We start from the raw sequence: 12,326 nt of genomic DNA on the forward strand, positions 1-12,326 counted from the left end.
ACTACCCTCCTCGATACAGCTGGAGAGGTGCAGTCAGGCGCTATCTATCCCTATAACCCTATAGGATTGTGAGATTTTGGACAGGGGGTGACTGTACAGGAGTGAAGGGTTTGTCATCTTCCATCATAAGGAGGTCCTCTTCTTGGTGGAGAAAAGTAGGTGTGTTATTGTCTACAGCCTTGCTCATTAACTTTTTACGAAAGGTAGAATACAGCATACAATCAGGGCTAGAAGAACCAGGATTTATTAATACTGTTACCCCTATCTGGGCGAGCACCTTCTGCCACCCACTCATCCAGCTAAAGTACGGGTTTGTGATACCTGAGTTCTTCTTCAACTCCAATGACAGATCTTCTCATTTCTTTATAGCTAGAGTAACCTTACCATTTGGGCCAGTATTATCAGGAATGTAGGTGTAGCAGGTTCCCGTTTTTTCCTATGATTTTACAAACACCTCCTTTCCCAGCTAACAACATGTCTAAGGCCATCCGGTTCTGAAACGTCATATAGGAAGTGGGGGCTAACTGGTCAGCAATTCCCTGGAGGGCGTCTTTAGTGTAATTTACGAATCTCTGTTGGTTATAGTATATGTAGTTAATTCAATCTACATTCTTGTTGACAGTTATTATGGGGATCAAAGACTCAAAACCAGCTTTTACCTGGTCCCTGGCTTTAAATTCATCAGGGACCCCCCTTGGAACCCCTATGTGCACATGAGGGTCAAAGCTTGTGGAGAGAACTGCTCGCTTCCTCCTCTGACTGTGTGCTGGGTCAGTGTATGTATCAGGGGTATCTTCGGTTAGGATATGGGGGGCATAATGACCTTTGCAAGAGCACATTCACTGGTCCAGATTCCCTCTAATCTGGTCCTGATTTTCAAATTCCCACAGATCCAATACACATCACCAAGGGACTGGACCCGGTTTAATACCTGTCTTCTGCAAAGTCATTCTGCTTATCAGGGGCTTTCTATTTTCATCTTTCTTGTCTAATACACTCTGGGGTCACCCAGTCTGGCCCTGTGTTCCAACCCACTGGTCCCCCCTGGAACCACAACTCTGTCCCCAGTAACGGTCTGTGTGGCATACATATATATCCTTACCGTCAGGGATGTCACTGTACCGATGACATTGCCATGAAGGGTCAAACAGGCAAGGTACTATGTCACAGTAATCTAAGGTAAAGGTGGTCACATGTGGACCTGGAGAGTTATACCAAAACTTATGTTATTATTTTATTGATGGCTACCTCCTGCCCCCCCCCCCCCCCCCCCCCCCAGATCAAACAGAAAAAGGATATGCAGCACCCGAAAACACGCTCTCCTGCAGTGATAAACGTGCATTTAGGTGTTCTTCCTGGCCAACTTGACTGAGGTGGCTGCGGTCAGCAAAACTTGGAATGGACCATCATGTCTTGGCTCAAGGATCTCCAGACAGTAGTTGGTGTGTATCTAATTCAGGATCTGGAATGGAAGAAAACACCTGGACATGCATTTGGGTTAATTCTCGTGATAATGTGGTTACATAATTAGTCAACACAGACTGCAACTGTAACTGTTGTGGAAGGTAACAACCAAGTCTGGGAGCTGAACCAAACAAATTTTCATAAGGGGATAGGGCATGTTTCCCCCCCGGGATATGTCTGACACTGAATAGGGCAATGGGCAAACGGTTTGGCTAACTCATGTTAGTCCCTTGTGCCATCTTTAACATCCTGTTTTTTTTTTAGTGTCCCGTTCATCCTTTCTACCTTCCCGCTACTTTGAGGGTGGTATGGGGTGTGTAGTGCCAACTGAACCACCAGTGCTGCCCAAATCTCTTTTGTAAGGGTTGCTGTTAAGGCTGGGCCCTGATCTCTCAATATCAACTCTGGGACCCAAATCTACATACTATCTCACTCAGTAGTTTCTTAGCTGTGGTCCTGGCAGTCATGACCACTGCCACTAGGGCGTATTCGAATCTGCCACTTCTTGGCACTTGAGAATGATCAATTTGCATCCTCTGGAATGGGTATAGGGCTTTTGCCAGGTGCTGCTTCTATGTTTTTTTCTGTGCGTCCTGGGTTACATTTGGTGCAGATAATGCATGATCTGCAGAAGTTGTCGGTCAGTGGAGTAACTCTTGGTGCAACACTTGTTGATAAGAGGGTTCATAAAAGTCTTTGTCAAGTGGGCAGCTCCATGTGCCCATTGCACCACGGCTGGGTACATACTCCTGGGTAGATAAGGCTTCTTGTTGCACTCGAATAGTCCATTTCTGAGAGTTGCTTGTTTCCAGCTTTCCTTCTCATCCGGACTTGCTGTTTCCTGTAGTTCTTTTAGATAAACTCTGTCCACTGGGAGAGTCTGTAAGGTAAGCACAGGGTGGTCTTCTACCACCCTGCTGTCCACTTCCCGTGGACCACTAGCTGTCTGTTTGGCAGCTGAATTGGCTAGATGATTGCCTCGAGCTTCCTTTGAGTTCATTTTGTCATGTGCTTTACAGCCGTCAGGAATCATCTGTCCTTCCAGATAACATCATAATCATGGGCAATGCTGAAAGCATATCTTGAGTCCATATGAATGTTGGCTCTTTTTCCCTCTGCCCATTTACATGCTGTAGTAAACACTTGCAGCTCTGCCTCCTGTGCAGACATCACCGGTGGTAAGGCTTCAGCTTGTAGAAGTGTGTTTTCAGTGGTGACCGCGTGTCCTGTGCAGTATTTGCCACGTTCTTCAGCAAACATAAATTGTTAAGTCTGAATTCTGAATCCTGCAGGGGTATTTCACTCACAGGGGGAAGATGCGTGGTTTCCAACCGTATTAGTTCGATGCAGTCATGGGGTGACAAGTCAAGACTCTACTCCTCCTCCTCCTTTCCCCTCTCGAGAAGTGGAAGAAGGGTGGTAGGGTTCAGTGTTTGACAACTTAATAGTAATACTGTCCAGTAAGAGGGAACACAGGAGTCTCAAGTGTCTGGTAGTGGACAAGTGTGTCGGCTGGATCTTGGTTGAATATGGCAACAATGTCATGGGGAGCAAGCAGAACGAGGCAGTGTCCGAGGACCAAGTTCAAAGTTTTGTCAAGCAAGGCTTGTGCAGCAAAGCCATCTCGCAGACACAATAGGCCTCCTCTTGCTACTGCATCTAGCCAACAGGAATTATATCCTATGGGGCGTAGGCTGATGCCGTGTGATTGGGTGAGTACACCTGCAGCATGTCCCAAACGTTCAGATACAAAGAGCTTGAGCGTTTTGTCATAGTCTGGGAGCCCTAGCACCAGGGATGGCGCACTTGAGGGCCTCAGAGTTAGATATTTCTTCAGGAGACATCTGGAAGGGGTCTGATTGCAGAACATCAATAGGAAGGCTTCTAGAATCCATGCTCCGCACTAGGAAATTAGTCCAAGGAAGGCATGAAGGAATTTCTGGCTTTGTGGCAGTGGGATGTCAGATTACTTGCACCCTGTCTTCAGTGGGGTGTCTTGTCCCATAGGACAAACAGTGTCCAAAGAAAATGACAGGTGTTGAGCACCACTGCAATTTGGGCTTTGCAACCCTGGTTGGCAAGATAGCACAACAGGCTTTCTGAGGTGACTTCAACAGGGGGTAAGTCAGCTGCACAAAGGAGAAGGTCATCAACATATTGGAAGAGAATCACTTCACCTCCGGGTGTTCCTCTTGTCATGTGTCAAGGATGATAGCCATAGCTTTGCAAACTGGCTTGAAGAGCTCTGTGCCCCTTGTGGCACAACTGTCTAGATACGTTGTCATTTCTTGCTGTGGATGAATGCAAAAAGGTACCAGCAGGAGGGGTGAGGGTGGACACTGAAGAAAGCGTTTGTAAGGTCCACCACTGTGAGGTACTTTGCAGTCAAAGGCATCCACCGCAGGTACCTGGTTCTCTTTTAGGGGTTCTCTTCTTCCTAGAGAACAGAAATGTGTTGCATGGTGATGTACAGGGCATCAGGGCTCCATTTGACACAAGGGCCTTGACATACTTCGAAATAGCTGCAGGTTGGGCTAACTTTAGGGGGTATTGTAGTTTCCGGGGCAATGATACGCCCTCTTTTAGCTTGACTGAAACTGGTGGCACCTTTAAGTGACCATTGTCTTGCGGTCCTGTGAACTATAGGCATGCAGGGATTCTGTCAAGTACTTCCTGCGGTATTGAACTTGAAGTTATTGCTTCATGAAGTGTCATCAGGAGAGGCAGAGAACACAAAGCAGATGAGTCTTCTAAAGATAGAGGAGTATGTAACTTAATTCCCCCTTCAGGCATGTACATGATTGAGGCCTGTAGTCTGGACAACATATCAGCTCCTAGTAGATTCAAGGGACATGTAAAGGACACCACGGATCTGACAAGCAAATCAGGAAATGTCCCCACTTGGAGTGGCTCAGCAAATGGACTAAATCGGGGCACCCCATCCACTCCCACGCAGGAAACGTGTGTGTGTGTGTGTCTTTTCATAGTGGGAGAAACTCAGATCATCAAATGCCTGTACGAGTCTAGCATGATACTTCTTCAGACTCCCCTTTATCTTGGGTAATATCTTGGATTGTGGTGGTCTGATCCGTCAATTTCTCCTTTGCCTAGTCGTGGAGTTGTGCACAGAACTCTTGGCACTTGTCAGGCAGGCATCATTGAAGGCCATCTGCATGACCGGCCAAAAGACATGTCCTGCTTTGATTTGGCATAGGCTGATCAAGTCTCTCCAGGCAGCTGAGTAAACTTCTTTTATCCGCACTATCCTGCGGCAAAAGGGCATTGGCTGCTTCTCTGGGTCAGGCAGATTAGTCACTAAGGCAGCTGCTTGTGATGGAGTAAAAGCGACATACATCACTGGTGCCCCTTCTGGTAACCGAGACTGTTGTTGGGGCTGGGAAGGGGCACTGTTCCTTACGGTTGCCAGCATGTGTTTGAGATCCTCTCGGAACTGTGAGTCCGGTGCTGGATTGGGGGTTAAATCAGCGGGTGGCCTTGCTGCCTGTTGGGCTTCCCACTCAAACGCTTCTTCATCATTAACACATCCGGCCTGTGAATGTGATGCTTCCGTATTGGGGAAGACAGGTGTGTGATATGAACCATCCTGGTTTAAAACAGGAAAGACTGGGTATCGGCTGTGTTTGAGCCTACTGGATGTACCAAGATGGCCGCCGGCAGGAAGTGCACTGGGCTGGGTAAAAAATGAAGGCATGGGTGCACTAAGATGGCCGCCGGGCTGAGTTGTCACAGTGGGTTGGGCTTGGGTGGTGAGAATGGAGTGGTCGTTGATGCGGAGGGCAGTGCTGTCCCTCCCCTCCTTCTGTTTCAAGTTCCAACATAGCGTGGTGGTTCACATATCATCAACTCTGTGATACATAATATAGTACAATCGCCATCTTTCTTAACTTCCTTTTATCCAATTTTCTTTATCACACAGGATTTTTCTCTGTTTCTTTAGCAACATAACTTTCGCCACTTCCTTCAACTTTGTTAACTATTTCAACATCTTCTCTCCTCTTCACAATATCACATTCCTTTCTCTCTGTTTCTCGGCTAACGGTTTGAGAGGAGAATACGTACAACTAAAGGGGTTGATATTCTTTCTCACTGCTCCTTATCAACAAATTCCTTGGGTGGGGGCACATAACCCTGCTGCGCTGCTACTGTCTGCTATAACCCTATAATGTACCGTTAATCTCAGAACAAGAACAAACATGTCAGGGGTAGTAGGGAGCAACGGCCCGCGACCCAACAGATCTCCCGGGCAGCCCCCTTCTCTGACTTTCACCATTCCCCAACCCCTCTCGTGTATAGCAAACAGTAAACCACAAATACACTCAGGACAGGACATTACACCTGCCACTCTTCGAACTGCAAAATTTCAGCAGGCTAAGATAAACCACAGGGGCAGAAAACTCCCCTTTTAACCCCGTTTATAGATGTTGTTACACCTCCCGCCCCAGAGGCCGACAGCTCGTCTGGGGGTGAGACTTCTGTAACACTTTCATACTGCAAAATCAGCAGCTGAGAACCCTCAGGGGTCCGACAAACTTTGAGCCCATCTATAACCATCTGCTACAAGGATACATCTCATCCCAGAGGCCGACAGCTCGTCTTGGGAAGAGAACACACATACACACATGTAGCACTTTCAGTCTGCTGAGTTTCACAGCCCAAAGAATGGCAGACAGTGAACAAATACAGACAGCAGAAACCCATCGGCAGGTTCGTTAAAACAGCCTCAGGTGAGGTAATGATTCCTGCCTCTAAGACAGTCTCAGCATACTGACAGAATCCAGCGGTCAACCAAAAGATAAGAAAGTCGTACAGTGGTAAGAATATAAAAAACTTACCGTACTGTTAGGGCTGCGCAAACCCCCTCTTATCTTATCGGTTTGGCTGCTTGAATTGTTTATCGTGGTCTGGCTTTGACTGTAGTCTGAAGCTTCCGGGTTTCGGCACCAGCTGTTAAGGATATGATTAAGAGCTTCAATCGAGCTCAAGGTTATCTGCTGCTGTCTCTAATTGGAAAGTGTAGATATGCATTCATATAAAAGTAAACACTCTGAGACATGCTCAGCACCGTTACTTCTTACACTTCTGATTTATTCAAGGCGGTGCTAATGTTTTATACAGAAAAATACGTCATTGCTATGTTAGTCTAATAGGTACATCTCATTGGTTAAGATAGGAAAGAAGATGGAGAATCTTCATAACGAGGTTTGGCTGTCCTTGGTTTTATCTTCAGTTCCGCATTCTTCTGCTGTGTGGGATGTAGGGGGTACCCGCCATCTTGAGAAAATAAAGGAACAGAGCAAACCTGTAATACTTATATAATGAGTAAGGAGAAAGATATGTATGCACATAAGAAAATAGACATTTTCAGATTATTATTATCTACATCATATTCCTTCACACCTTCATTCACTTGCATGAACTGACAGGCTTTTCCTGCTCTGTTCACGGCATTTTACGGTAGGGTTGCACCGATACCACTTTTTTTTCCCAAGTACTCGACGATACCGATACTTTTTTTTTTTTTTTTCTTTTGTCATGTGACAGTGGCACTAATATGCAGCACTGATGAGGCGTGGACTGTCAATAGTTTTAAAATATTATTATTATATTAAAATATATATATAAAATATATATATATAATTAATATTGAAGTGTAGAGGAGAACCGCACACAGCAAAAACAGGTCCTCCCACCGACCTTGTATATATAAGAATAAAGTTCCAGAGGTTGCTGCACTTAAAAATTTTTGCTTTATTCCAGCAAATCTTTGGAAAAAGATTACAAAGTAAGTAGAATCATTCCAGACAAAATCGTTACAATCATCTGTTCAGACAGATTATGTTTCGGGCTGATTTGTTTGCGCTCTTCCTTAGATCAGTCAGAACAACATCAGATGTGTTCTGACTGATCTAAGGAAGGGCGCAAACAAATCAGCCCGAAACATAATCGCTGAACAGATGATTCTAATGATTTGTCTAGAATGATTCTACTTGCTTTGTAATCTTTTTTCCAAAGGGGGGGGCTTAGATGAGATATCAGGGGTCTAAACAGACCCCTGACACCTCCCCTTTGAGACAGAGAAAAGGACTGAGGACACAGATTCGCCAGTCCTTTTCACAGCAGCCTCAGCTGCACTGAAGATGAATGGACAGGAGACGGCAGCTCCTGTTCATTAATAAACTGAAGCATCGTAAATACAGTTTATGATGCTCGGTTATGAATAGACAGAGTCAGTGATCACTGACTCTGTGCATTCAAAAAAGGAAGGAGTCGGTAAATGACAGATTTACCGGCTCCTTCCTCCGCTCTCCATCCTGACAGATCCAGGACGAGGGGGGTGCCGTGGAGGACACGGACAATCGGGGATGATTGGTGCGGCGGTGGGGGCAGTTACCAGCACCAATCCCCCTGACAGCCACGGCAGGGAGAGGAGGAGAAGCGGTTGTCAAAAAAGCTATACAGGGAGATCAGTGCTTGTAACTGCCCCCACTGCTGCACCAATCATCTATGAGGCTGCCTGGCCCCCCATGCTACACAGAGGACGCAGGGTGTTTTGGCCTCCTGCCAGGTATCAGGTCAAGCATCGAAGCATTTGTACAAGTACTCGTGCAAATGCTTGGTATCGGTATCAGTGCAACCCTATTCTACAGGTAAGATGGCTGTTATTGGATGGGTAATAAGCTGCATAGGGGAGTTGACTGGAGACCTGATGGCAACATTTTACGGTAGCTGTATGTAAAGTGATAGTGGGGGACACCGATAAAGTGAACCCATGAGAATGGAAATATAGAAGGTACCATGGGTGATTTGTTTTTAAAATTGCAAGGAGTGGCCTGTGGCTTACTAGGTAAGGAAGCCACAATCGGGATTGGAGCTTGCAACTCTGGATTACTGGGTAGGGGGCGTACAACTTGTGCTGTGACTGATGACCGCCAGCACCCACTGATCGGCAAAGAGGAGGATAGAACAGAGCTCTGCCCTGTCTGCGGGGACATGTTGGATTTTGTTTTCCTGCAAAGCAGTAAATAAAATCCAGCACATCCCTTAGTAAAAGCACCACATAGTAAACACAAAAACACTGGTCAGGCACACATTTAGGCTGGGTTCACACTAGTGCGAATTGGATGCAAGTTTCCCGGCATCCAATTTGCATTACACAAGAGTCCTGTGCGTCTTTTGCTCTGTGCGTCTTTGGCTCCGTTTCAGGGACAAATTCAGGCAAAAATTCATCCCGGATTCGTCCCTGAAACTGAGAACAGGGACACACCGGACCCCTGCTGCGAGCCGCATCAGTGTGAACCCAGCCTTAAGATGCCCTAGATGTTTAACCCTTCCCAGCCAGTGTCATTAGTACAGTGACCGTGTATGTTTTTAGCACTGATCACTGTATTAGTGTCACTGGTTCCCACAAAGTCAGATTGTCTGCCGCAGTATCGCAGTCGCTGATCACCACCATTATTAGTATAAATAAAATAAATTCCAGTATACAATGCTGTGAAAAAGTTTTTGCCCCCTTTCTAAATTTTTTTTTGCTTATTTGTCACACTTAAATGACTCAGATCTTCAAACAAATTTTATTATTACACAAAGATAACCCGAGTAAATACAAAATGCAGTTTTTAAATGATGGTTTCATTTATTAAGGCAAAAAAGCTGTCCAAACCTGCCTGGCTTTATGTGAAAAAGTAATTGTCCCCTAAACCTAATGGTTGTGCCACCCTTGGCGGCAACAACTGCAATCAACTGTTTGGCAATGAGTCTTTCACATTGCTTTGGAGCAATTTTAGCCCACTCTTCTTTGCAGAATTGTTTTAATTCAGCCACATTGGAGGGTTTTCCAACATGAACGGCCTGTGTAAGGTCATGATACACCATCTCAATTGGATTTAAGTCCGGGCTTTGACTAGGCCACTCCAAAACCTAAATTTTGCTTTGTTTGAACCATTTGGAGGTGGATTTGCTGTTGTGTTTCGGATCATTGTCCTGCTGCATAACCCAAGTGCACTTGAGCTTGAGGTCACAAACTGATGGCTGGATTTTCTGGTAGAGCTCAGAATTCATGGTTTCATCAATTATGGTAAGTCGTCCAGGTCTTGTAGCTGCAAAGCAGCTCCAGACCATCACACTACCACCAGCATGTCTGACACTTGGTATGATGTTCTTGTTATGAAATGCTGTATTAGTTTTATGCCAGATGTAACGGGATGCACACCTTCCAAAAAGTCTCATCAGTCCACAGAATATTTGCCTAAAAGTCTTGGGGATAATCGAGATGTTTTTTGGTAAATGTGAGATGAGCCTTTTGTGTTCTTTTTGGACAGCAGTGGCTTTGGCCTTGGAACCCCCCCCCCCCATGGATGCCATTTTTGCCCAGTCTTTCTTAATATTGAATCATGAACACTGATCTTACCTGAGGCAAGTGAGGCCTGCAGTTCTTTAGATGTTGTTCTGGGTTCTTTTATGACCTCCTGGATGAGTTGTCGTCATGCTCTTGGAGTAATTTTTGTAGGCCGGTCACTCCTGCCAAGGTTCACCACTGTTCCAAGTTATCGCCATTTGTGGATAATGGCTCTTCCCGTGGTTCACTGGAGTTCCAAAGCCTTAGAAATGGCTTTGAAAACCCTTTTTAGACTGATACATGTACATTACTTTGTTTCTAATCTGTTATTGATTTTTTTTTTAGATTGTGGCTTTTTGTGATTTGTTAGCATGCTTCACTTTGTCAGACAGCTTCTATTTATGTGATTTCTTGATTCAACAGGTCTGGCAGTACTCAGGCCTGGGTGTGGCAAGTGAAATTTAACTCACCTTTCCAAAAAATTGTGGTTGATCAGTTCATTCATGATTCAGCATGGGAGGGGGCAATTACTTTTTCACATAGGGCCAGGCAGGTTTGAACAGCGTTTTTCCTTTAATAAATTAAATAATAACTTAAAAGCTGCATCTTGGATTTACTCAGGTTCTTTGTGTAATATTAAAATTTGTTATGAATCTTTTACATGTGGGAAATATGCAAATAAATTAAAAAAAAAAAAAATCAGGAAGGGGGCACATACTTTTTCACAGCACTGTATATACCATAGTTTATTGGCGCTATAACTTTTGTGGATGCACTCAATATATGCTTATTGTGATTTTTTTTGTTTACCAAAAATATGTAGAGGGATACATATTGGCCTAAATTTATGAGGAAATTAGATATTTTACCTTTTTGTTTTGGATATGTTTTATAGCAGAAAGTTAAAAATATTGTTTTTTTTTTTCAAAATTGTCAGCCTTTTTTTGTTTATTTTTTGCACAATTAAATAATAAAACCCAGTGGGGATCAATTACCACCAAAAGAAAGCTTTATTTGTGAAAAATTATATAAATGTTTATTTGTGTACAGCTTTGCATGACCGAGTAATTGCCAGTTAGAGGAGCACAGTGCTAAATAGCAAAAAATAGCCTGGTCTTGAAGGGGGTAAAACCTTCTGGAGCTCAAGTGGTTATATTTATTTTTATTAGAAAGTTTTCAAGACATAAAATATGGCTCAATATTGTTTACAGATATAAAACAAGCCGCTTCAAATTCAACCTACAAGAGGTCTTGTCTCATATGTATAAGAACGTGACCAGCAGTAACAATACATACTATTCATAGTGTAGAAATTTACAACTTCTTATTCAAAGTATAAATATTTTATGTATCTAAAGATTTAACAATATACTCCTGGTAACATGATAATATGGGAGATAAATGTATTCTGTAGACATAAGCAAAATGCCAACAATGGGATGAACACGCAAATCTTGTCCTCACGTCATGTATGTGGAAGGGTTGGGGGTGGTAAAGAAGTGGGAGAGTGCCTGAAAGCCTGGGTCAGTCTCTGAATTGGATTCTCAGTATATATTCTAAAGAGAGGCTTCTCGGCAGACGCAAGGATCCCGCGCCCTTTCAAAGGTCGCAAGAGTGTTATTCAGTCTTGCTGTAAGAGCTTCCAGAAGTTTAACCTCTCAAATGCAAGAGTATAAGTTGGATATGGTCAGTCCAAGTGTCCCCCTACAACATGATGCAATTAGACTGTTGCTTAAAGAGTAACTCCGGGGGGCGTGTCCGGGATGGCAGAGGGAGCAGGTGTGTAAGGCCTGAGCTCCCGCAGATCGGAGCAAAATCCTGCTATTTTTTGGGTGCAGACACCGGAAAAAAGACCCTCCTGTGCCCCTTCTTACCTCTGAGACACCTTTGGGGTGTATACAAGCGAAATCTCCCACCAAAAATCTCAGGAATAGGCCGCGCCGCCGAGAACCGCGGACTGGGCCGAAGCCGCAGCCTCGCCTGATTTTCCTGCCCACACTGAGAACCAGGCCGGCGCGGACCGGGAAAAAATCCTCTTCCTTGGGGTGTAAATGCCGGAAAAACGACCATCCTGTGCCCCCTTCATCCCTGAGACACTTCTGGGGTATGTACAGGAGGAACTACGAGCAAAAAGCTCGGAAAAAGGCCGCACCGCTGAGAACCGCGGACAAGGCCGAAGCCGCGGTCTTGCCTAAACTCCCTGTCCACATGGAGAACCAGGCCGGCGGATCGACTGAACCGGAGCGGCTCCCGGACTCGGTGGTGGATTTTAAAGCTGTAATGCAGGCCATAACCTCCCTAACGGAAAAAGTGGATCATATACAGACTCATGTGGAATTTATCAGGAAGGACTTTGATACCCTGAGAGGCCGCATGCACGAGGTGGAGCAGAGGGTTTCACAAAATGAAGACACGGTACATGACCATGGGGCTGATTTGCATGTGTTAAAAACCAACGTTAAAGTGCTGGAGGCAAGGACGGAAGCAACCGAAGGAACAACTTGCG

The sequence above is a fragment of the Aquarana catesbeiana genome, linkage group LG04 (assembly GCF_042186555.1).
Source record: "Aquarana catesbeiana isolate 2022-GZ linkage group LG04, ASM4218655v1, whole genome shotgun sequence".
Lineage (NCBI taxonomy): Eukaryota > Metazoa > Chordata > Amphibia > Anura > Ranidae > Aquarana > Aquarana catesbeiana.